Source organism: Delphinapterus leucas, chromosome 11 (genome assembly GCF_059928025.1).
Source record: "Delphinapterus leucas isolate spDelLeu-1000000601 "Yukka" chromosome 11, BTC_Dleu_Yukka2, whole genome shotgun sequence".
NCBI lineage: Eukaryota > Metazoa > Chordata > Mammalia > Artiodactyla > Monodontidae > Delphinapterus > Delphinapterus leucas.
Window position 1 is genome coordinate 60,299,844 of NC_143139.1, and position 26,683 is coordinate 60,326,526.

At 40.3% G+C, this 26,683-nt stretch overlaps 1 long non-coding RNA gene across 1 annotated transcript in view; it reads right to left on the reverse strand.

Moving 5' to 3' along the window:
* Positions 1-26,683, reverse strand: part of LOC149748035 (uncharacterized) — an 88,692-nt gene that overhangs the window by 33,575 nt on the left and 28,434 nt on the right. The window contains exon 2 of the long non-coding RNA XR_016394979.1: positions 1-26,683. This exon is cut by the window's left edge and continues 33,575 nt beyond it; it is cut by the window's right edge and continues 24,645 nt beyond it. This is a non-coding gene — a long non-coding RNA (uncharacterized LOC149748035).

Genomic DNA, 26,683 nt, shown 5'->3' on the forward strand with positions numbered 1-26,683 from the left:
TTTATAGAGGCAGAGGATGTGGGTTTAGTGTCTTGAAAGTCTCCACCGAGTCTCTATGACCCTAAGGTCATTGTTTTCTCTTAGTTATGCCCCCATCACTCTTTCACTGAAAACCATCTAGTGTCTCCATATTGTCTACAAGATAAAAAGCAAGCCCCCCAGAATGATTATTCTAAGCCCTTCCTATATTATGTGGTCCCCACGCCACTTGCTTCCTCACAAATTTTATTTAAGAGACACCAAACTACTTCCATATTCCTGAAGATAACATGATGTTTCAAGCTTCTGTTCTTCATCCATTCAATCAGCAAATACATACTGATTGTCTGACATGTGTCCTCAAACATAGTAGCAAGCAGGAGGGATAGAGTGTTGGCTAATATTTAAATAATATTAGCAGCAAATGTTCATTGTGTGTTCAGGATATACTGAGTACTATGTTAAGTACTTTACACATATTGCATTATAATTGCTTATAATAATCTTATGATGTAGAACCTATGTATCCCCATTTTATAGGTGAATAAACTAAGGCACAGAAAGTTTAAGTAAGTTGCAGCAGATCACAGAGCTCATCAGTTGAACAGTTGGATTTCTCTGATTCGAGAGTTGCTCAAACTTATAACCACAAACTCCCTTGCACTGTCAGTTTCCTCTGTTCACCCACCTTCCTTCCCCTCCTGCATTCTTTTTATAGGCTCCTATTGGCCCTATAAGACAAGCCCCAATTACCACCTCTTCTGAGAAGCCCTCCTTAATTCCCTTGGATGCTAAATCACTCCCCCTCTGACCAACACTGTATCTGGAGACACTTGCTTTTTTACCCATAAATCCAACTCTGCCTCATCCCTGCTACACAAAGAAAGCAGCACAAATTGGTGTTGGAAAGGATTATTCAATAATCAGTTACCTATTTGGAGGAAAAATCAATCTAGATGTTTAATCAGACCATAAACCAAAATAAATACATGTGGATTAAAGCATTAAAGTTTTGTTTTGTTTTTTTAAAAAAAAAGAACTCAAAGTGTGAAAGAGCTAAAATAAGACCAAATATTTATCAATACCATGGAGGGGAAGGACCATCTAAGTCTCAAAGGGATGAAAGGCATCATAAAGGAAAAGATCAATGGATTTTACTAGGTAAACCTGTCTAAAATGTCTGATGTTGAAATATAGCCAAAATTACAAAGAATTTTAAAAAACTGAATAAACATATTTGCCTCAAATGTGATAGAAACAAAACTTTCTATTGTATTTGAAATTACTGAAATGAATGGAAGTAATGCTGTGATCCACAACAGCCCCACACAGCAACATGAATGAATTCTACAAACAAAATGCTGAAAAAAACAAGCCAGTCACAAGAGTTTAGACCAGGATTCCACTTATGTAAAGTTCAAAACCAGGCACAACTGCAATCAATTGTTCATGAATGTCCACATAAGTAATAAAAATATTAAGAAAAGCAAGAGGATGGTTAATCAAAAGTCAGGATCGTGTTTACCAAGGATGAGGGTGCGTAGGACACAGTGGAGAAGAATGTGATGGTCAAGGGGGACATATGGGTCTTGGGGGCAATGTTTTACACGCCAATTTTTTTTTTTGCGGTACGTGGGCCTCTTACTGTTGTGGCCTCTCCCGTTGCGGAGCACAGGCTCCGGACGCGCAGGCTCAACGGCCATGGCTCACGGGCCCAGCCGCTCCGCAGCATGCGGGATCCTCCCGGACCAGGGCACAAACCCGTGTCCCCTGCATCGGCAGGCGGACTCTCAACCACTGCGCCACCAGGGAAGCCCTACACGCCATTTTTAACTTGAGCCATGGTTGCATGGGAGCTCACTGTACAATTATTCTTTAAACTGTTCATATGTTTTACATGCTCTTCCATATGTACAATCCATGTTTCACAGTAAGAAAGGGAAAGGATCTCAAAAGATGAATGGACAAAGGATGTGCATAGAAAAACCACAAAAAGAGGATATGCGAATGACTAATCATCTTACAAGAAAATATCTGGCTTATGGGAATCAAAGACATGCAATTTTTCAAACAATACAGTGCCATTTTCTGCCCAATTTTTATTTTTGTCTTTTATTTTTATGACAGTACTCAATGCTGAGGATAATGTGGTGAAAAGTGTACCTCAAACACTGCTGCAAGAAGTGAAAACAATTTAGCAATATGTGTCAGGAATCAGAAGAGGTCTTTAACCTTTAACCCACGGATTCCACCTTGGGGGTATCTATGAGAAAAGAGCCCTAAACTAGAGAGGAAAAAGCAATAAGTGTCAGAGAATGACAACTAAAAATTTTTAAACGCTAATCTTCTTAAGTCTAATAAAAGGAAAAAATAAATAACTGTATACAAGTGATAGATCATCAGATAGAAAATAAAACAATGTTTATAAAGAATTTTGATAATATAGAATATGCTTATATTATATTCAAAGCAATAAGCTGGACACTAAACTATATATATTTTTGGCACATCTGCATAAAAGTATATAAATCTTTCACATAAAGGAGAAAAAGACTAGAGGGAAATATACTAAAATGTTAACTGTGGTTTTCTTTAGAAGGTGGGAGCGATAGTAAATTTTCTTTTTCTCTCTTTTTAAAAATTTCCCTGAATATTTTAAATTTTTTATACTGAGAATATATCACATGTAATTTCCTTCCCCCCTTCCTTCCTTCCTTCCTTCCTCTCTCTCTCTATGTCTCTCTCTTTCATTTAGTCAAGGTTCTTCAACCTACTGATCCTGACCCAACAGGAGTAGACTAAGCTATATATTAGCCAGAATTCTCACTTTGCAATATTCAGTCTGAATCAACCTTTTTTCATTAGCATTAGCTCTCTTGATTTACACCTACATTGCAGCCCCTGATACATAGTTTTATTTCCCAGACTCACTGTTCATTTTCACTTTCTGAACTTGGTGTTGAGCTGGGCTGACCACCAATTTTCTGACATCCCTGTTGTGGCCCCTGCATCAGCTCTCCTAAAGTATCCCCAAGGAGAACCCCAGTGTGCACTGCATGGCCTTCCTCGGACTTAGGGATACAAAGACGTTCTAAGTTTCAGTTCTTTTTTTTTTTCCCCCAACAGTGATTTATTTGGCCATGCCCCACAGTTTGCAGGATCTTAGTACCCCGACCAAGGATCGAACCCCGGGCCCTCAACAGTGAAAGTGCAGAGTCCTAACCTCTGGACCGCCAGGGAAGTCCCTAAGTTTCGGTTCTAATGATAGGTGCTAATTATAGCATCCTTTGTTTCCATTAGAAGAGATTGCTATACAGAGCTACACCTGGACCCGATTTACCTTAATATGATATAATAGTTAAAAGCACAGGACTTGGATTCAAAGAGACTTGAGTTTGAATCTTAGTCTTACCACTTAGCTGTTATATGACCTTGAGCAAGTTACTTATTTGCTTTATGTCATTTGTCTCCTAAAAATACAGGTAATAATGATACCCACCTTAAAACATAAAAATTAAATGGGATAAAGGTGGTCAAAAGGTACAAACTTCCAGTTTTATAAGATAAATAAGTCCTGGGGGTGTAAAACATAGCCCGGTGACTATGGCTAACAGTACAGTATTGTATATTTGAAAAGTTGCTGAGAGAGGACATCTTAAAAGTTCTCACCACAAGAAAAAAATTGTAACTATGTGTGGTAATTGATGTTAACTTATTGTGATAATCATTTTGCAATACATACATATATCAAATCATTATGCTACATACCTAAAACCAATACAATGCTATATGTGAATTACATTTCAATTTTTTTGTTTGTTTGTTTTTGCTGTACATGGTCCTCTCACTGTTGTGGCCTCTCCCGTTGCGGAGCACAGGCTCCGGACGCGCAGGCTCAGCGGCCATGGCTCACGGGCCCAGCCGCTCCGCGGCATGTGGGATCTTCCCGGACCGGGGCACGAACCGTGTCCCCTGCATCGGCAGGCGGACTCTCAACCACTCCGCCACCAGGGAAGCCCACATTTCAATTTTAAGAAGTTTTTTAAAAAGATGAAATGGGATGATCCACGTAAAACACTTCATGCCTAGCACGTAAAGCTTGCTCCACCAGAGCTCCCGTTCTCACTCTATTTGTGCAACCTCACGTACCACCACCTCTCACTTCAAATTTTACATTCTAATAGAATGTAAAACAGTTACCCAGAACATTTTACACTTAATTTTATTATAGTCCTTTGTCTTTATTCCTTCCCTGCCAAACCAACAACTTTGCCTAAGAATGCTCTTCAAGAACCCTGCTCTCAATTCTTCTGTGCAGTTGATCCCTTTAAGCAAGTACAGAATCCAAGAGAGTCCTAAAAGGAGGCTAGGAATATGCACTGAGCAATATCCCTGGAGAGCCGGAAAGAGGAGAAAGCAGAGAGTGTGTGAGAACCATCTTGAGAGATTGAAGCCAGAGTAATTGAGAACTCCTCAAGCTCAGGAACCAAAGAAACAGGGCGTGGAACCCTTCAGAGCCACTTGCGAGATACTTGTACCAAACCTAGGAGGACAAATCATGAAAAACCAAACTCATGCCCAAGGTTTGACTACACAGAGTTCCTAGATTGATGGCTTTACTTTAGCTCATTGGCTGACTCAATGAAAAGCATCAGTCAGTTCTCTGGTTTTGCATTTTGAGAATGTGATACTTGACGGACTGTTTCACTTGGTTATTCGGCCATTTATGAATAAGCAATGTATCTCCTTCAATTACCCTGGAGCAATTGGTTGAATTGCATAGGAAAAAAATATGCACCTGCACCTTCAGTTTCTTAGCTGGAAACGCCTCCTCTTTGTGTCCTAGGAAGATCCTCTCCCTTTCAGTTTCCTTCTGCAGGTAATCTAGACCAGCTGCTGGGGAGAAACCTGTTTCTTTATAGGATAAAATGCTCCCTCCAATTTGAAAAGCTTTTATGTCCTAGGATGCATTATTCACAACACCTCCAGGCTCGGCTTCTGACAGTGGTGTATAGAAAAATACAAAACAATAGCTATGTACTGTAAATAAAATCAGTGGTTTCCTCACAAACTCGAGGACATGCATGCAACACAAAATGCGATTACGTCTTGAATGAGGCTGAGCAGTAGTGGTACCAGGCTAACAATGTTATCAGTGCTTACCTTGTTAAGTTCGTATCCAAGGACACAGGATGGTTCATTTCTCTTGATATCTTCCCTATCTGCAAGCAAATGGATATGGTTTCTGTTCTACCTTTCTGGCTCAGAAAAGGCCCCCAAACATACACAGCCTTAGAAGAAGGCAGTTATTTCTCCTCACAATTGCATTTAACTGGAATATATTAACTATGTGTTGAACATTTATAGGTCGTTTAGTCCTCACCTGCGTTATAACTTTGCTGTGTGCCATAAACACAAAATGAGTTTTAGTGCTTTTTGATATATGACATCAGTTATTACATTTCCATAAAGCTGCTAATATTTACTAGGGTTTTATAACTTTATTAAACAATTTTCTTCAACTGCCAAAGAGATGCCATCACCATAGTAACAGTGTAATTTTCTATATCCCATTTTCAGGTTTCTTTGCTTTCATCGAAGTGGCACATTTCCCATTAAATTTTGTAGTACATAAAGTCATTAAGGTGACAGTCGAGCACTGTTATGGCTGTAGTAAGAATGCTGACAGAAACTTTACCCTTGGGCCATTTGAAAGAATTATTGGAAAAAGCTTCGAGAGAGTGAATGGCTTAGAAAATTTAAATTTGCTTCTTTAAGCAGATGACAAAGGAAGAACATTTTGAAAGTTCAGCTTGCCTTCTGGACATCTCTCTGAACTGTAGCAACTGGATGACCAAGGTGATGCTGCTTTTCCAGTGTCTTAGAGGCAGCACTGGGGACCCCAGAGCCTGATCTTTCCCTGGGGTGTTCAGTGCTGGGAAAGATTTGCACTCATGTCAACACAGACCTCTAATCCCGCCATTGGTTTCTATTTCCTCCTCAGGAATAATCACAGCCTGTAATTACAGAAATCATCTTTTACTTATTTGTGTATCTGTTTGTTGTCTATCATAGCCCTGCACACTCAAACCAGAGCAGAGTAGTAGTTAGTTCCACGGGAGCAGGTATCTCTTCTGCCTTTTATTTCATCTCTTGTGCATTAAGCACAATGCCTAGCACTGTGCTTGGGTGCTGAATAAATGAATAATTCAAGTAGGTGATGTAACTCTTCCCTCATATGTGGAATCCTCAATCCAGTAGACTCCCAGTTATCAAAAAAAAATGAAATGAAACCAAAAAATAAAATACTGTTTCCCTTCAGGGGGAATAAATCTGCAATAAGCTTGAATTAGATAATTATAAGACTTCAATATGCAGAATCTTTTTTTTTTTTTTTTTTTAAGCAGCTGTAACTCCAAATGTCCCTCATGCATCAAACACTCTTGGTCCAGGATTCCTATCCTCATCCCATCAGCCCCTCCTCGATGGCATGGACCAGACAGATTGGTTTACGTGGTGGATATCTCTGTCTTCACTAATGTTGCACAACAGCCAGGTCCTGACTCAGCTGATCCCCTACATCATGGCAACTTGGTTCGCCAGATCATATTTCCATAATGAATGCTTTGATGACAACAGAAAGAATGTTCCCATTCGTCCCTCATATTCTATGTGTGAAGGATCCTGGTTTCCTGCCTGAAAGACATGATCTGTAAAGGTCTTAAAAGGGAGAGAACAAAAAGTCTGGCCTTGCATTTTCAGAATTGTTTTTCTAATCTAAATAAAGGTAACTCTGAATTAAAATCAAGTATTTCAAATAAAAGGGAGAATATTCAAATACCAAGAAGTTCATTACCAGGTATCTTCATGTGGGAAAGTCCCTATTGTTCAAAGCATGAAGCCATGCTAGTGATCTAACTAAGGCATCAGCCAGAGAGTCAAATCATAGTGCTAAACAGGCCAAGCCTGGGTTCCATCCTGACAAGCACCAGTTGGCTTCTTCTGCTTCAGCCATAGCTGCATCACTTACTTGGTGGCCACTCTTACTCAAAGGGTCACAAAGGAAATCCAGTCAGAGAATATGGGAAGATAGCATATCAGCAGAAGAAAAACATCTTAGCTCTTACATTTGGTTCACAACAAACCGGAAGAGTAATTTTCATGTGTGAAGGACAGCCTGTCAGCTAATAGGTTAACAGTATTACCAATAAGATAAAAATGTTAATAAGTAATCCAAATTCCATTCTTATTGGACCACAGGAAGATGAATAGAAGGGTAGTAGGAGTACCAGTCCTAAGTATGTTCTCCTATTTCTTAAATAAAATCCCATATACGTGGTGTCTAAAATTCAAATTTATAAGTAGAACATCAGTATAAGGGCATTATTGTCACTCGGTTACTGACATATGAAAAGACAAAAGATCATGAAAAAGACATTAATGAAAAGACAAAATGAAAAAAAAGATAATGAAAAGACAAAAGATTTAATGAAAAGACAAACAATAACTACATAATTTCAAATACAGGGGGGAATTGATTCTCCAAGAATCAACTTGAGATATTAATTATTCCTTTAATATCTTATTTTCAAAAGAAAAGAGCACTTACAACTCTTATTTCCTTCATTAGTTCGGCAAAAGGAAAATCTTATGGTACACTTTCAATTTTTAGTCTCTTGGAATGACTGGTACCAATATAATAAAATCTCTTTTTGTTGTATTAATAAAAAAAGCAACAGAGCTTTGCTACAAAAGTTACTACATAATGAAAATACAATGTAATAATAACAGTAAATATGTTTTTATTATCCTAAAACTCTCTCAGTCTGAAAAATCAATATTAATAAAATATACTACAATAAATGGGTTCATAAAAGAGAAGTAATCAAAAAATGCAACCAACTATGGCCAATTCCACAGTGCTTAATTACTGACCTATATTACCACATTATTGACAGTTCAGCAAAAATATTCAACCAGAATTCTAGAGGGGCAGAATAGCGTATTTCTTGCAATGAGTTCCATTTTCCCTTTGGCATATATATGAAGCAGACCAACTACATTCATTCAAACAACAAACATGCATTGCCTCACTACAGTTCATCAAGTACTGTATTACGTATAAGAAATACATAGTGAGGATGATCCAGTTCACAATCCAGGGATGAAGACAAACAGATAACTAATACTCAATAGAGTGAGGTCAGTACCCACGACACAAAGCAAAACACACTTAACTGTGTCAGGAGGTGCTATCAGGGCAGAACTCTGGTGAAGAGTAAACTTCAGTAATCCCATGCTTCTATCATTGCCTAGCAGCATATAAAAGAATGGTTCCCAAAGGACTGGCAGCAGAACTATAGTGGTTTTCGCCACTTCGTAGTAAAATGAGGTAAATTATTAAAAATCAATTTATTTCCCTAAAGCTAATTTTATGCCATTTGAGGATTTCTTTCATCCTAAGATTGGGTTCTTTTAACTTTTTTATGTCCTTTCTTTTCTGAAATCATGGATAATACATGATAGGGCCTTTTTTTTCCCCCTCCTTAATTGGTCTAATAAGTAGTAGGCAACTCTATGTGAGTTCTCCAAAATACTTCTGAAGTTTTCCTTGTCAGTGAAATCCAAAAGTCCAGAAACCACTCTGATGGAGCAAAACCTGTTGGACCATGAAGAGGAAGTAGACAAGCTGGCTGACTCCTCAGTTAGTTGGGTGTTAACAATAGAAGCCTTCTTATCCAATGTGATCCAGAAGAGCAGTAATTCATGAGCTAATCAAAACATCAATTAAGATGGGACATCATTTTAAAAATACATATTTTGCATCTTTTCTATTTTAACTTAAAATATTTATTCACCTATGCTCATCTGTGTGAAGGGTCTTTTCTTTGACTTTTCTTTTCACTGGACCTGCCGATGATTGGAGTTTCAAGTAATCTTTCTTGCATGAACCACATCCAAAACTCAGGGTCCAGAATGTACCCTTTTAGTTTTTTTGTTTGTTTGTTTTTTGTTTGTTTTGTTTTGTTTTGCGGTACGCGGGCCTCTCACTGTTGCGGCCTCTCCCGTTGCGGAGCACAGGCTCCGGACGCGCAGGCTCAGCGGCCATGGCTCACGGGCCCAGCCGCTCCGCGGCGTGTGGGATCTTCCCGGACCGGGGCACGAACCCGTGTCCCCTGCATCGGCAGGCGGACTCTCAACCACTGCGTCCCAGGGAAGCCCAGTTTTTTTTTTTTTAAAGTGGCACAACAATTTAAAGACAATTGTGAAGCAAGATGACTGCACAATCAATCTAGAATTTTATAAATCCCCCCCGCCAATATTTACAGTTTATCTCAAACCTCATTTGAAAGCCAATTTTATACTCAGCTTTATTATCTTTAAAAATATTCATTACGTTTTCAGGAAATCAACTCTCTTTTTGAAATTGTAATTCATCAGTCATATAATGTTTACATAATTACGGCTGGATAGGCAGATTTAGAACAAACACAACTGACCCTTAGTATGCATGCTATTTAGCAGGTGGTGATAAAAGAGCATGGACCTGCCAGAGCAGGGCTTCTTGACTTTAGTGTGCATAAGGATCACCTAGACATCCTGTTAAAATGCAGATTCTGCTTTAGTAGGTCTGGGGTGGGGCAGAATCTGTAAATTCTAAGTTCCCAGGTCCTGCTGCTGTTGGCAATGGACCAAACTTTGAGTAGCTAGAAACTGAGGTCCCCTGCCTCAGCAGCACATTAGAATTACCTGAGTCCCATCCTTGATGATTTTGCTTTAAGTGGTCTGGAGTGGGGGCTTGGAAACAGAATTTTTAAAACCTTGCTAGATGATTGTAATACACTAGAATGTAGAGCGAGTATTCATGTGGCATGAGAATCAGGTGTACTCTTTTACACCATGGAGAGAGTCAGTAACGCGGGGAGTACATCTGCCCATCGAAGTCAGTTAAGAGAACTGCTATGTATAGAATCAGTGGATGTCATTTTCCTACCTGACATCCCTCAGGTTCAACGTGTTTGAGGGTGTTTTATTGTTTTGTTGTTTAATTGGCTTCCTTTCTAAGACTTCTGATTTCACCTGTATAAAAATCCCGGGGCTTAGAGAAAGGGGAGAAAACCAAAATATTTGAAAGGTACCAATACCTGATATCCATTAAGCTAGTTAGAAATTTCTTCTTGGCTTTGGCACAGCAATTATACAACAGTTCACAGGCACATTCCAAAGGCTCCATTTCCTAGGGGGACCTATCTAATCTGATCCAATATTAAAGGTTAGGAAGTATTGACAGACACAGAAGGCTAGAGAGGAAGGCACGAAAGGAAAAATGAGGGAGCTTCAAGTTCAATCTATGATGCAAAGATAATATACAAGTAATATGAAATTAGAAATCATCATCCATGAGATAAGAGTTTAGTTATTTTTTTGTTAATATGTATGCATGATCGAAGACTGTTCTGTGTGGGACTTGTTCAGTCGTGATTTTAGTCCCTTGATGTAGAGCAGGGACCAGATGCCCATTTTTGTAAACACAGTTTTATTGGAACACAACCATGCTCTTTCATTTCTGTATTGTCAATGGCTGCTTTCGGGCTATTTATGGCAGAGTTGAGTCATGACAGAGACCATATGGCCCACAGATACTAAAATAATTACTCTTTGGACATTTACAGAAAAAAAAATTGTCGACTTCTGATTTAAAGAAACCATCATCAAAGCTTACTCATCCCCATTACCAGCAAAACGCACAGTCCTACCCACAACCCCGCACTGTGGCATTGGAGGGCTAGTCCCAAAAGTCAATAATAACCCTCTGACCTTCCTGTTAGTGATCCCTCTTTAAATCACTTAAAATCTTTGCTGGGGAGGACACCTTAAATGTTGGCCAGAGTGCAGTTATGAGCTCAGAAGGAAGTTGAAATGCAGCCCATAATAAAAGGGAGGCAGAGCAAAGAAAGTGGACTCAAGAGAAATCAAGCTCTGGGGAGGGAAGTGGATTCTGTTCATAATATCCTTTTGCGTTGTGTTTCTGCCAAGCTATACATCTTTTTAATGCAAAAGCAGTTATTTCAGCCAGAGGTCCAATCTTTCAGCAGGAGAGTTTCTAGGCACCATTTCTTTCACATTATTCAGACTGGTCCTACAAATTGATTGCCTTTTCTTTAGAGTCCAAAATGGATTATTATCCTTTTCATCAATTTTCTCAGCAGTCGGCAAATGTACTATTTATTGCATGTAAGTTCTACTTAAGTAACATTCAATCATCTTTCCAACAGATTTCAATGAGCAATGTTCCTGGAGATGCTTAACAACCTGTAATGCCTATTCATTGTGTGGAATGCTTCTAATGACAAATGGCTAATGTAGAAACTCTTTAGGCTTATCGTTTCTTTAAATGAATTTTCTTGACAGGGTTGAAAAATGAACATCACTGTTTGCAAATGAGTGTATCATGTATTCCCAGCAGCTATTCTTAACGCTGCCTTTGTTCAGATTGTACAAAAAGGGATGATAAATCAACTGCATAGCGGGGGGAGTGGTCTGGCTGGGGGTGTGCGGGGGAGATATAAAAAAATCCATAAAGTGTGACTGAGGCTGCCTAAACTGAGTTCCCCTGCTGAATTTATGATTAACTTCTCTATCCAAAATTTTATTCCCTTTCTTGTCCCACCCCTGTTCCCCTCAGGATGAGGAATATCAAAGAAAAGGGAGGACTGAAGCCAGGCAGGACCCTGCGGGGCCTTCCCAGGTTCAAAAGCCCCTCCGTTCCCTGTTTCTTATTTGCAGGAAAAAAGGCTTTAGTCTCCTAGGCCTTTCCCCAGTTCCAAAGAGCAGGCCCAAGCACTTAATGATCAGGACAAGTGAGAGGGCTCCTAGTTCCTCCTGAAGGGATATAGATAACCATCTGATGCATATCTTTGAGTTGTTCTGCAGGAACTAAGACCCCCCCCCCACTCAAGAGGAGGGTGGAGGCTACATGCTGACCAGAAGCACGTAGACCCCAGACTGGTTGGAACCAGATGGTTGATATTCCTGAAACATCACCCTGTTACCACACCACCAACCAATCAGAAAAAAGGTCTATGAGCTGATCACACATCCTATGACTCTCTCTCCTAACACTGTCTTTAAAAACTCTTGCCTGAAAGCCATGGAGGAGTTCGGGTCTTTTGAGCATGAGCTACCCATTCTCCTGCTTGGTGTCCTGCAGTTAAACCCTTAGTCTGCTGCAAACATCCACTGTCTCAGTTTGGCTTTCTGCTCATATGAGCCCTTGCTAAGTAACGATAGCCTATGTATCAGCATTATATTTAATATATTTACAAATTTATTTCACCCGAAGTGGTGGCTTCACTGAAAGCTAGTACTTGTAATTTTTTGCTCCAAGTTGCCTAAATGAGCAGGCTCTAAAAATGAAAGGATCTGTTACTCGAATCTGGCTGTTGCCACTGCTTGAGCTGGTTGCTGATTAGGATCATACACCGAACTGGCCCTAGGATGTAGAGTTCATCACTAAATTACTCATATACATATCGCACTGCCTATGAGGAAGTATTTTAAATAAATTACAGGCAATAGAACATAACACTGGTTTCTAAGTATGTACAAAAATCCTATTGGCTGTAAAGAAGGGAGGGATTTATTCAGCCTGAGGTGTTAGGGAGGCTTCATAAGAAGGTGATACTTGAATGGAGTCTGGAAGTTCAGCAGGGAGAAGAGAGTTGAGTACAAGAATTCCAGGCGGAAAGAACATGTACAAAAGCAGGAAGACAGAAACAAGCATGCATGGTCAGGTGCCATAAGCAATTCAGTGCTGCTGAAACGTGGAGTGAATGGAGGGGTAGAGGGAGAGCGATGAATGAAGGAATGAGGTCCAACAAACAGCAAGTAGCTCAGACTGCCTTTGTTTCTTTCCTGTCCTTTTTATTTCCATCAGCGGGAGACGGTAGAAAGAACACAGGCACCCTAGTCAAAATTTGTCACTTCTTGGTAATTCAACCTTGGGCAAGTGATCCATTGGGGTTCATTCATTAAAATGTTAATTCAGAGACCGGCTAATTGTTGAATCAAAATACAATTTCCCAGGCCCCCTCCCATGCCTCCTGAATCAGACACTCTGGAGGTGGCCCCAGTAAGCTGTGCATTTTCAGCTCCCAGTTTGTGAATCACTGCCTTAAATACAATATTATGTGGAAGAAATCACCTTTGTTAAAAATGCTCTGAGTGGGTATTATTTCTTTTGGCCTTGTTTCTTCCAAGGAGAAAGAAAAGAGCAGTAATCTGAAGAATCTGACTTTATTTAAAACAAAAAACCTTTAAAAATCCTTTAGCTGGGTTGTGGCATTTGGAGGGGGAGGGAGAGATTATCCAAAGGTAAGAGACTTTTCTTCCTTTGAAGCAATATTGGTGTGATGTGAATCAAACCATTCATGCAGAGAACAAAAGTACCTTTGACTTTTAGAGCCAGTTAAGATGGTAACTTAAATAAACAGGGAGGAAAAGAGATATGACAAAAGGTCAACTTAGTCACAGCTTCTTGAAGTAGTGCCTAAGGCTGAACAGCTGAATTGAGTTTGCAATTATCCACCCTTCCAGAGGTTCCCAGCCTGAAGTTACCAGATCTGTGAATTCAGAGGTCTGGAAGCTCTGTTCAATATTTCAAAATTTCAAGTGCAAAGCCTCTCAAAGTATGGTTCAAGGAACAATGAGATCTGAAGAATGAGGACAGAATGCTTATTTCAATAAGAATACTATTTGAAAATGAGGATTCCTATGTCCCAACCCAAGAGATTATATTTCAAAGTGTTGGGTGTAAGGCCTGGAAATCTGTATTTGTTTTCAAACACTAGGTGATTTTGAGAAAACTCATTGGTGATAAGACTAATTAAAATATCTCTAAGTAGCATCCCAATTTTCTCTGCTTTAGCCGAAAGGATCAAGTCAACTTAGCACATGCTGATCAGAATTTCTAACTATCAGACACAGGTCTTTCATTAATAAAAGTGGGAAAATAAGTTATTATGTAATAAATTTGCTTAGTAGAGAAAAATCTATCAAAACGTGGGTCTACAGAGAAACTCTCTTTTAAAGGAATCCCTAACAGTAAAAATTTGAAATGGCTTCCCTCCGACTGCTCTCCTCCCCCCATTCTTGGCTAAGTACATCTTGACTAGAATCCTGATAGTAGAAAAATACTAGTGGAAGAAATTTTCTCCCCTATTTTCCCACTCAACATCCTTCTCCTTACCCCTTTTCTCCACATGCTTCCCTTTGTTTTCAAATGGAGATAGCTACTCTAGTTGACATTTGGGCACGTGCCATGCGCCCTATGAGGGAAGCTACACTTCTGAAACATTTCCCTGGAAAATAAAAACCACTGATCCACCAATTAGTTGGTATAAAAGGTATTTCCAGAGCTAGCTTTTTAAAGATTTGCCACACAGTTCACTTCTCCTACTTCAGCAAAATGACTTTTGGGAGTTGACTTGAACAGTTACCAAAGAGAGAGAGAGAGAGAGAGAATGCTAAAATTTAATCCAGTATTATTCTAAAAAGCATAGAGTCATGTGATGTGATTTTATGAATATAAGGTATAAAACACAGGATTCCATCAAGTTCAATGGTCTTTAAACTTCAGTGGGAAAAACCTTCACATAGTTAAAAGCTCAAGAATTACAGCATCTAATCAAACAATGTGGAGATTGTAGATTCCCCTGAGTAGAAAATTAAAGATCCTAACCTATGAAACCACCACCTCCCCTGCAGTTATGAATTCAATGACATGACAACTATAATAGGGTTCCATCAAGGTTGCCAAAAAGAATCACTTCTTATTATGCAACCGTAAATTAATAGCAAAATTACATGGAAAGATGTTTCCAAGGGGCTCAAGCCAAATTAGTTAGGAACAACCATTAGGTTCTTTTGGTAAATAACAGTAGCTACTCACACACAACCTCACCACTAGGCTATTAAGACAGTAAGACTCAAACCAAATTCTACCACACATACAGGTACATTGAGAGGTAAAGGTTAGGGCTAGCCAAACCACATATCTTTAATAGATCTAACTCCACATATGAGAGTATATTTCTAACAACTACTATGCTACAAGCCACTGTTTCAAATCTCTCTATTATGTGAATTAGACAAAATGTCTGGTCTCAATCAGAGAGAAAGTTAGCTGAAGCTTTTACAGAAGCTGCCTGTGGAAGTAGATCTTTCTGACCACATGTGAACTGACAGCACTTGGAATGTGAATTCTTGATCAGTGTTCCTGATTATCCCCGCAATTCAGGTTAAACTAACACCCACACAAACACACTTATATCTCAGAATGGGGAAGGAGGGGCACGATGTAATCATTTCCTTACTGCTGATCAGTATATTTTAATCTCAAGAAGATTTAAAATTAAGCATAAAATTGTGCATCAAAACAAAAGAATATCATTGTGTGAAGAAAGTTGTGTATAACTGGAATTATTTGTTCTTGTAATGTTTTGTAAAATTTATCATATTAGAATAACAGTTCAGCCTGTTTATTGCAGTTTAAAATAGACATATGAGAAACTGATTTAAACTTGTGAATTTAAGTTGAAACCTTGTTAAGTTTATGTACAGTATTAGAACTTTTAAGAAGACTCAAGTTTGCAATATTTAGAAATGTACTTCTTAGATTTATAAGAAGTACTTAAGTATATAGAGAGCTTTGACAGACAGCTAATGTCTTGTAGAAGCGTTCAAATCTATAAAATGTAATTTAAAATGTTTAAAAGTGTTAAATGACTAAATATTAATGGGACCAAATATTATATTATTCAGAGACCCCATCAAAGTAGTTGCTAAAATTCACTAGATTAAGATTTTCGAATTGAATTAGAGGTTATCAGAACTAGATTTTTTAATTTACAACTTTATTGAATTGAATACTAATTTCTATGACCAAAGTAAAATCAAATTAGCTTTTTCTATGTATAAAACTCACTTTCAGCACCAAAAAGCTCATTATCAACATCATTGAACAAATTCTCCTTGCCACTAAAGATGACCCAGGCTTGCAGCATTTCTCATTTATTAATATTACAATAAACCCTTTGGGGTCTACAAAGAGAAGAGTCACGGAACTCCATTCCACAGCTTGCAGAGTGAGTCAGGGTGTTATCAGAATCAGTGTTTTAGAATTAGACTGGGGTCATAGAGGTCATTTGATCCAATCCATAGAGGAAGAAACAAACTGAGACCCAAGAAGGGTGACTTGTCCAACATACTCTGTAAACCAGCAGTGAAGCCAGGATTAAATACAGGTCTCATGACCCCCAACCCAGCATTCTTTTCAATATTAATGAATATTTATTAAGTGCTTACTGTGACCCATGTACTGTTTCTAGACTCAGGGGATACAGCAGCGATGAGGACAAAATCTTTTAACTTCTAAGAGGATGGACATATATAAAGGAGGAAATATGAGTTGGTGATAATTGCTCTCAAGAAAACCAAAAAAAATTGTCATGAAGGAGAGTTGTATGCCTGACAGGAGGATGGGGGTTGGGACGTGATACTTTTATTTAGGTTGGTCAGGAGCAAAGTCATCTCCACAGTATTGGCATTTGGACTGGCACCTGGATGATGAGAGAAGGCTGCCAGACAAAGAGCTATGGGAAGAATATTTTAAGCGTTACAGAGTATGGCAAGTACAAAGAGCCTGGGGCAGAGAAGAGCTTGGAAGGTAGGAAGAGTGAACGCTGGAACTTGTAGGCAATGCAAACTTGTTTGGATTTTATTCTGAATACATTACGGGGCCATTGGAGGATGCTGAGCAAAGAGTGACATAATCAGATTTACCTTTTTAAAGGATCACACCAGCAACTATGAAGAGTGTTCTGTAGGGGCCTGAGAGTAGGAACAGGAAAACCAGTTAGCGAGTTGTAGTATGATGCAGACTTAAACACGGGTGGTAGTATAGGAGATGGGAAGAAATAGGCTCTGAATATATCTCGGAGGTAGGATCTACAGGATATGTGTAGGCACACTGTTTTTCTGTGACTAAGAGATATTTCTTATGTCCTTCTGATGATACCTGCATTCCATTAAGTGACAAGGCAGTAGTGATAACTGCTCAAAATTTGGGATCCCCATATTTTAAAATATCAGAAGAGGACATAAGTTTTTGGTTAATTCCAAATGAACAGGTACCCAGCCCCAGACATGACCCACCTCAAATCCCTCATCTTTCAGAGACTCCTAGGATGCTGGAAGTGCCTGAGAGCTGGATTTTCTATGCTAATTACTCAAGAGATAACGAGATAAAGCAGAAAAGGCCTTAGGGAGAGACAGACCTGCATCTAACTCCTGGCACCATAATTTACCAGCTCTATGATCTTGAGCCAATTACCTGACTTTGAACCTTGGCTTTACTTTCTGAAAAATGGGCAGAGTTTTTTAAATATGTTTTTAATATCTAAAATACCTTGCACAGTACCTGATCATGCTTATACTAGGTATTCAAAAAGGGTAGTGATTACCCTTGTTCTCTGTGATCTCTTCCATTTTACTGGTAAGAGACTATACCAGAACCAGGTGAGTTTCAGCCCTTTGAGCTTACAAGTGAGTATATACCATAAAGGCACATTTTATGGAGGCCTGGAGGATCTCAGTATTACTGTAAATATCTTTTTCTAGGTTCACAAATACTTAAAGTAGACGGGCAGTTATCACAGAATGGCCTGAAACTGTTGACTTTAAAGTTGGTCTCCTGAAGCTTTGTGAAATTTCCTACAGCCCCTAATGTTAAATATCTTCTTAATTAAAACTTTCATTCTGAGAGAAAGAATCTAGAATGGGGAAAAGTCAGAGTGGGTCCCCTGGCTGCTGAAATTATCTAGAGCATAAAACAAGAGCCTCAAGGTCAAGGACTATTTAAGCGAGCTTAGTAGAGATATTTTCAGACTCTCATGCAAATCAAAACCACTAGATTAAATATAATTCTGGGCATAGTATTCAGACAGTCCAGTTCAGCCAATTCAAGCCTCTTCCCCTGCTGAACACCTATAATTTGTCATATGTACTTAACTGTTCCCTTTTTGGCGTCTTCATCTCTACAATTATTGGGAGAATAAATCATAATGTTAATGCGTTGGCTCTGTCCACAAATATCACCACCTTTAGTTTTCAAGGTCTTTCATCAGACTCTGGCCTTTTACAGTTTTATCTCTGTTATCTTAAAGGTCAAGTGCCTCCACTTACGAACACCAACAGCCCTGTCAAGTGAGTGGTTAATTTTCAGTTATATGTCCTTTAGTCTCTCCTTTTCCCCCATCTCACATCTTTGATCTTTTAAGAATCTTGAAAACATGATTACTAACTAAACTCAAACACCACCCTGGACATCTTTTCCATTTCAACACCACAGCGCTAAATTGGCTGTAGGAAACTAGCAGAGTAATGACAGTGTCACACAGTTCATTACCACTCAGATTCCAATATCTCATAGGTCACATCAAATTAGTCAGTCTGTACTGATCTTTACCTTATAAAGTGATTTCTAATGAAGTTCCCTTCAAAAACATACTTGTGCTGGGCTTCCCTGGTGACACAGTGCTTAAGAATCTGCCTGCCAATGCAAGGGACACAGGTTCGAGCCCTGGCCTGGGAAGATCCCACATGCCGCAGAGCAACTAAGCCTGTATGCCACAACTACTGAGCCTGAGCTCTAGAGCCCGCGAGCCACAACTACTGAGCCCACATGCCACAGTTACTGAAGCCTGCACGCCTAGAGCCCATGCTCTGCAACAAGAGAAGCCACGACAATGAGAAGCCCGCACACTACAACAAAGAGTAGCCCCCACTTGCCACAACTAGAGAAAGCCTGTGCACAACAACGAAGACCCAAAACAGCCAAAAATAAATAAATAAATTTATTTTAAAAAATGAAAACATACTTGTGCAGAGATTATTGTTCTGATGGTTCTGATATCTACCCTGTGCTGTTTTGCACAAGAATAACAACTAATATTTACATGGTGTTGACTATATACTGGGCACTGTTCTGAGAACCATATACATACACTCATTTAATCCACATAAAAATCTTATAAGGAAAATACTATTATTATTTCATTTTACAGATGGGGAATTGAGAGACAGAGGTTCAGTCACTTGTACAAGGTCAAGTGAAACTCAGCCCATCTGGCTCCATAAATGAAGTTTTAGCTCCTATACCAGAGTTTCTCAATCCTGGCACAATGGGCACTTTAAAGAGGATAATTCTTTATTGTGGGGGCTATCCTGTGCATCATAAGATGTTTAGCAGCCTCTCTGGTCTCTACCTACTAGATGCCAATAGCACCACTCCCGCCACACCACCCGTGGGGTTGTAAAAATCAAAAATGTCTCCAGACACTGCTAAAGTCCCGTGGTGGACAGGAGGTCAAATCACACCCCCTACCACCACTACTCACTAGGAATCACTGCCCTATACTAAACTGTCACTGCACAAAACAGGCAAAGGATAACTACACTTATAGTTACAGAAGAAAAGTTAAGAGGCTTGTCCCTGAAATTCAAGGATTAAAATTATCATTAATCAAATGGATCTTCACCCAAATGTAATTGATATTGACCCTGATTCCTTTTCTTGTTCCTTCTTCTCTTTCCTCTTCCTAAGTCGGACAATTGCTCATCTAAAGCCCACAGGCTGCTTAGCTGATGATTTCATGCTTTCCTTCAAGTCTGTGACTGAAGCCTTGAAGGAGGTGTGCATCTTTTTAGGCAGTAACTGTGGCTGATCTCCAGAAAAAAAGCCTTTCATGATCTTGAAGATGTGAGGAGAGGCAAGCACAAACAACTTCATTTCCTTTCAGAAAGGACAGTTACTTTCCTCTTTGGACCCTCTGCAGGTTATTGCTGTTTTGTTCCCTAAATAGTGGATTAAAACGTTGTGTGGTTCATAGGACTCTAAAGGTTTATGTGTTCACACGGTCTAGCTCAGGCTCTCCCTGGATGCTGTCTGCAGGAATGTACTGAGAACTTGCCACTTGTTCATACCTCTTCAATATTTTCGGAGGTGAAATAGATTGGGTTGAAAATAAGGAAGATTTTTTTCTCAGATTTTCAAATCTCCATAACCAAGAGAATGCCTTCGGTAATCTTGGAAACTACTGCCAAAGTGAACATGTTTTGTGGCCAACGCCTGGTAAGTAGGTAGGAGACCGCACCTGATCAGTAAACAATGGTGGGCTTGTTTGCATGGCGCCTGTTTTCCATGGACTCAACCCAAGCGAATCACCTCATACATAAACCACCAGCCAATGTGATATCTTTAAGGAATCAGACTATGCTCAACTAGAGTAAAACATCCAATTGCATGTCACCAGACTTTTGGAAGCTCTTACACTGTTAGAGTTTTTCCTTGAGGTAGTGACTTTGTTGAATAGTGATGCAATAAGCATTTACTGCATTTATTGAGTATCTGCCACATGCTTGGAACTATTACGCTGTTCTTCTCCCATCCACAACTTCTCTGACGCTATTATAGTAAAAATTTCAATGAGGTAGAAATCAAGAGATCTTGGGTCCCATTGTTTCTCCTGCTAACAATCAAGTTGCAACCTTGAGTAAGCTACTTAACCTCACTGAGAGTCATATTCTCCAGCCTTAAATTGAGGAGTTTGGATTATTAAACAAACTGTAAGGTCTCCTACAACTATAGCGTTCTATGATTTATTTATTTATTTTTTAGCTCAAGTTTATTGAGCTCCTATTATGTGCCATGAACTAAAGTTCTAACACTTTACATATATTATCACGCCTAAATTTCACAATAACGCTGTAAGGTAGTTCCTATTATCTCCATGTTAAGGATGAGAAATAATTCTATAATTCAGTTCAATATATTGCTTCACTAAGAGGAAGTCTGCTGTTCTGATGGATGGAGAAACACACTAGTGAGCAGTATAAGGGCAGATGTCATGGCCAAATCACTGACCTCTGAGCACCTATCACAGGTTCTGGCGCATATGGGAAGTCAATAAAATTGATCAAATATATAAATGAAAGAAGAAAATTTAGTATCACTTTTATTTATTTATTTATTTTTTTGCGGTACGCGGGCCTCTCACTGTTGTGGCCTCTCCCGTTGCGGAGCACAGGCTCCGGACGCGCAGGCTCAGCGGCCATGGCTCACGGGCCCAGCTGCTCCGCGGCATGTGGGATCCTTCCGGACCGGGACACGAACCCGTGTCCCCTGCATCGGCAGGCGGACTCTCAACCACTGCGCCACCAGGGAAGCCCTAGTATCACTTTTATCAAATGTACTAGAAAGGATGGGAAGTTATAGTTTGCAAGTTTAGAGCCCATTCAGAAGCTCATATTCTGAGTTTCAAAACAGTTGAGGATATAGTTTTCACTTGAGTTTTTGATGTGTCAAGATTATCCTTGACCTGTTTTATAAAGATAAATGTATTCGCATGATGGAAGAATCTTTAAAATATATCAAATACTCACCATGGCTTTTCACTGATAATTCTAGAGTGTAGGGGAGTTCTTCTTTTCTAATCCTGGACCATATAGTCAGGAATATATTTTTGAGGGACTGCATTTAACAGCAATCTTATTTTGAAAATTTTCATAGAAAAGATAAACATTTTGTCACTAACTCAGAATGTTACTCTGTCCTTTTGGTATGCCTGATCTATTTTATAGAAGTACAAAAATAAAATTTATTAATAAAAAAGAGGTATTCTTATCTAGATTTCAGGGAAGGTGAGCTACCTGTCACTCAGGTGATATAATGACTGCTGAAGTCTATGTCATGTGATTTAAAGGATGCTGTAAGAATCTCCTAACCAAAACATCTACTAACTCCCCAGTGCCTGTGCCAGAGTCTGAAATCAAAACCATCATTATTCCTTTAGGCTGAAGCATTAAAATATTCTGTTAAAATTCAACCATACTCTCACACCCATTAGGATGGCTACTAACAACAACAATAACAACAACAAAAAAAAACACAGAAAATAACTAGTGTTGGTGGGGATGCAGAGAAGTTGGAACCCTTGTGCACTATTGGTAGAATTAGTAAGATGGTGCAACTGCTGTCAAGAACAATATTGCAGTTCCTCAAAAAATTCAAAACAGAACTACCATGCGATCAAGCAATCCTATTTCTGGATACACATTCAAAAGAACTGAAAGCAGGGTCTCAAAGAGATATTCACACATCCATATTTATAGTAGCACTATTCACAATAGCCAAAATGTGGAAGCAACCCACTCATCAACGGATGAATAAACAAAATGTGGTATGTACATACAATGGAATAGTATGCAGCCTTAAAAAAGGAAGGAAATCCTGACATACGCTACAACATAGATGAACCCTAAGCCAGTCACATAAGGACAAATACATTATGATTCTATTTACACAAAGTATCTAGTCAGATTCATAGATATAGAAAGTAGAATGGTGGTTATTAGGGGTTGGAAGAAGAAGGAAATGGGGAGCTGTTTAATGGACACAGAGTTTCAATTCTGCAAGATAAAAAAGTTCTGGAGATCTGCCTCACAATAATGTGAACATACTTAACAGTACAAAACTGCGTACTTAAAAAATGGTTAAGAGCTTCCCTGGTGGCGCAGTGGTTGAGAGTCCGCCTGCCGATGCAGGGGACACGGGTTCGTGCCCCGGTCTGGGAAGATCCACATGCTGCGAGCGGCTGGGCCCATGAGCCATGGCTGCTGAGCCTGAGCGTCCGGAGCCTGTGCTCCGCAACGGGAGAGGCCACAACAGTGAGAGGCCCGCGTACCACCAAAAAAAAAAAAAGGTTAAGATGGTAAATTTCATGAAATGTGTTTTTTAACGCACAATTTGAAACAATGCTCCATACTCTGTATAACACGTCATTTTAAACCATCCTCCTTTGTACTTCATTGTGAGTTCATTTATCCGATTAACTTCCTTCCCTGAAGGACAGATATGTCCGTTTTGATGAAGAAGAGACAGTGAGATCCCAGACAAGGGGCTATGAGGAAAGGCGGCTCAGGGAACCATGAATGTCTCCAGGGATCCAGACAGTGCAGGCACAGAAGCGACCTGGCTAATGTTGGGGTGCTGGGAGGCTTCTGGGGAGACTGAGGAAGGAGGCAGGAAAAGAGGGGCAACAGAAAGTCAGGAGAAAATGCACTAAAAATACATGTCTTCTTCTTCTTCCTATTTCTCCCATAGCTGCTCTCCTTGGCTGACCTCAATAAGTTGCAGGCAAGGAGAACTTGCCTTTGTAAAGGCTGCCCTGAGAGGCACTAAGAATAAGATGACTTGAAGGGCTCTTCTGGCAAGCGTGCCACAGCTGAGTTTCCAGAACCACGGGGGCAGGCTTCAAACCTTCTCCATTAGCTGTGGATGCCCCCTGCTGAACTCTGTGGGCCCAGCTGGTGGTTCTTTTCAGGCACGTTCCTCTTTCTGTGACTGCCTGGGAACTGTGAAGTGTGGAAGGAGAACGGGGTCTAGGAGCCAACGCAAAGTCTCCACACTTTCAGCAGGAGAGAATTGTTGGCCCAGAAGCCTTCTGGGTTCCTGTCTCTATGTCAGAGGAGGGAAGTCTGTTGGCCCTAGGCAGGAAAGTAGAAATAAACTTGGGGTTGAGGAAGCCCTGAGAACCTATCAGCCCCTAATGGCTTCAGCTGGTGTGCCAGGAGCCCCGGCTAATGAAGCGCTGCTGAGTGCTACCCTAACGCTAGCTCCAGGGGGGGTGATTCCTCAGTGATGGGCTTTCAGAGCCCTGCCTGGGCCTGCCCATGCCGCTTACCCCACCACGGGAAGGACTCCAAGCCTCGAATTGCTCATTCTGCTTCTTACTCCAGGCCAAGGCCAGCCTGGCCTGGCCTGGAGCTCTGGTGGCCTCTGAAGGTGCCTGGCAGAGAAGCTCCATGTATACAGAATGAAAGGACAGGGTTTTCCGAGAGATTTCACTCAGTAAATACAGGGACACAGAATAGAGCGTGAGCCACAGTCCCTTCACTTGGGTGTGTAAAAAAATTACGCATTAGCTATTTTTATTCTTTTAAAAGTCAGTTTAATTCTGACTCCAAGTCCCATTCCTATTGGACTTTGAAGAAGTTAAGCCCTAGGCCTTCTTGGGGCTCCCTCCTGTAAAGGTAGAAAGCCCTGGGGTCTTACCCCTCTCCAAGGTGGGGAATACCATAGGTTGTCAGAGTCCACACTGCCTATAGCCGAGTCACCCGTTGTCCCAGGCTCTGCTGCTTCTTTGCTGAGGCTGGAAATCTCACGTGAGTTGGAAACACGAGTCGTAGAACCCAAGCCTTCTAAGGGTGCCTGCGCTGCTTTGTCACACCTCCCTCCTGAGGCCTTATCACCTCCTGAGCAGAACACAAATTCTGAAGGCAGGATTGATCTCTCTCTCGCTCTCTCTCTCCCTCTCTCTCTCTCTCTCCCTCTCTCTCTCTTTCCCTCCCTCCCAGTTTCCAGAAATCTCTCCTTGCAGCCTAACTGCCTCTCTTCACCCCTTACCCCCTCCAGGACACTCTTCAACTGTTTAGAATTTTAAGACAGAGCCCTGAATTTCACTTAAGCATTTTCTGCTTTCCACCCTGATAAATCCCTGAGATAAGAACCACAAAGCTTGGCCATTATTAGGGATTAGATCTCCATTTGAAAGAAGGCACGGGGAGGTTAAGTGATGTGCACAGTACATTAGAGACAAAATCTGGAGAAGAAGCCAGGTGTGCTGATCTAGGCAAGTGTTCTTTCCATGACACCACAAAAGTGGCAAGTCAGAGAGCCTGCAGAAAAGGCTGGTTTTGGAAGCAGAAGGAAGAAACTGAAAGCTCAATCGTGTTTTATCATCAACAATGGGGAAGCAGAGAGCCAGTATTCACTTGATTCGATCTTCATTCTTGTGGTTACCAGCCAGTGCCATCCAGGGAGAGCCTGCCTCTGGAGGAGAGGCCTGGCTGCCAATGCAGACAGCACCCGTGTTTGCCTATTTCTACCGCCCACTGCAAGCAAACAAGCAGTGACTGGAGGTAGGCAGGAAAGAGGGCTCTTAACCGGGCAACCAGGGAGAGGCCAAGCTTTGCTGGGCAAGCGCATTCTTCCTCCTCCATCTGGGGATGAACAATTTGCCCCTCATCAGAAGCTCTCTTAACTAGATGTCCAATCATGGAGACAAAAGTGAAGTAATGGGTTGACTTCTCAGTGTTTACTGCTTTGAAGTCAGCTTCACAGGCTAGGGGACAGGCTGGTGTGATGCTACATCAGGGAGGCCCTGTTTGCTCTGATGCCCTCTTACTTTCCTTCCAGAGCACTTCACATCCCTGTGGACGCCTCACCCTTCCTGTGCCCAGGGTCACTGAGCTGCCCTTTCTCATGCTCCACCCAAACCTGAAATGTCTGGGCTTTAGCTCAAGCACAAAAATGATACTGCTCTCTTCATACCCCTCACGTTGCCATTTTCTGGAAGTCATGCTGTCAAGAATGGGGTGGTGGTGATGAATAAGTTCACATAAATAATTCAGTCTAAAATCGGAGTCCTATGAATATTTTTATGTAAAAGAAACACTCCAGGTGAGTATAAATTCTATGAACTTGAGAATTTCTGTCAGCTTTGTTTACTACTGAGATTTGATAGAAAATTACCCCATTATCAAAACAAAACAAAACAGGTCAGTAATAATAATATGGTTTCAAATGAGCCTCAGGAGAAATATTTAGTAATGTTTGCCAGATTTGGAATGTAACACATCATTTTGGTATTAGTGAAAGTCTCAGCAATAATAACAATGGTGAAAAAAATACTTTCTCAGAAGGGACAATAATTTCATAATAAGTTTAACCCTAATTTATATGCACTCAGGAAACAAATAATATATTAAGCTTCAAAAGGAATGAGCACATAAAGCAAAAAGATGTCATCAGGAGAAGGTCAGATCCTTGGCAGACAAGAGATCAGAGCACAGCCTTCTGGCAAAACGAACACAGTCTTATGCAGAATTTTCCAAATTGCATGTCATATGTGTAGCGGAATCAATTTAGTGAGATTTAACCAAACTTTTCTTTCTAATGGTATAAAATTGAAAGAAATTGAATGGATTGGATTAGAATGGAATGGAATGCAGATGGTAAGGTCTGTATACACATATATTTAATACATATGCATATGTGTGATACAAAATGTAATTATACACAGTGTGGATTGTGATCTAAAGTGTTTGAAAGCTCTAAGTCTAAGGCACTAGTCTGTAAACTCCTTTTAACCTCAGAATTTTTGTGTGGAAGCCTAATATATAAAACAGACCCAAGCAAGTCTGCTCTCACTGAAGGCATTGTGCATAGAGGAAGGATTCAGCCCTGCCAGTTCACTCCAACCTTCTTCCTCTGAGAAGCAGAATTTGAAAACCCCGGGTCCAGAAATTAGACTTTATCAGTATATGCACCCTAGTACATGCATCAAGTTTGATGCTTAGTGTTGAGGTTTGAAGGAACCAATAATAGCATCTTCTCTCCCACCCAAATTCTGAATTAATTTAGGGACAGTGGAGTCAAGTAGATGAGGATCAAGTATCAGCATAATACTAATAAAGGCTGTGTCAGGAACGTAGCGGGGGTACGAGGCGGCAGTGGTTCTCCTAACCTGAACTGCAGGCTTGGACAGATGTGAGCAGTGTCACAGCAGTGCTGGAAACCTGGAAG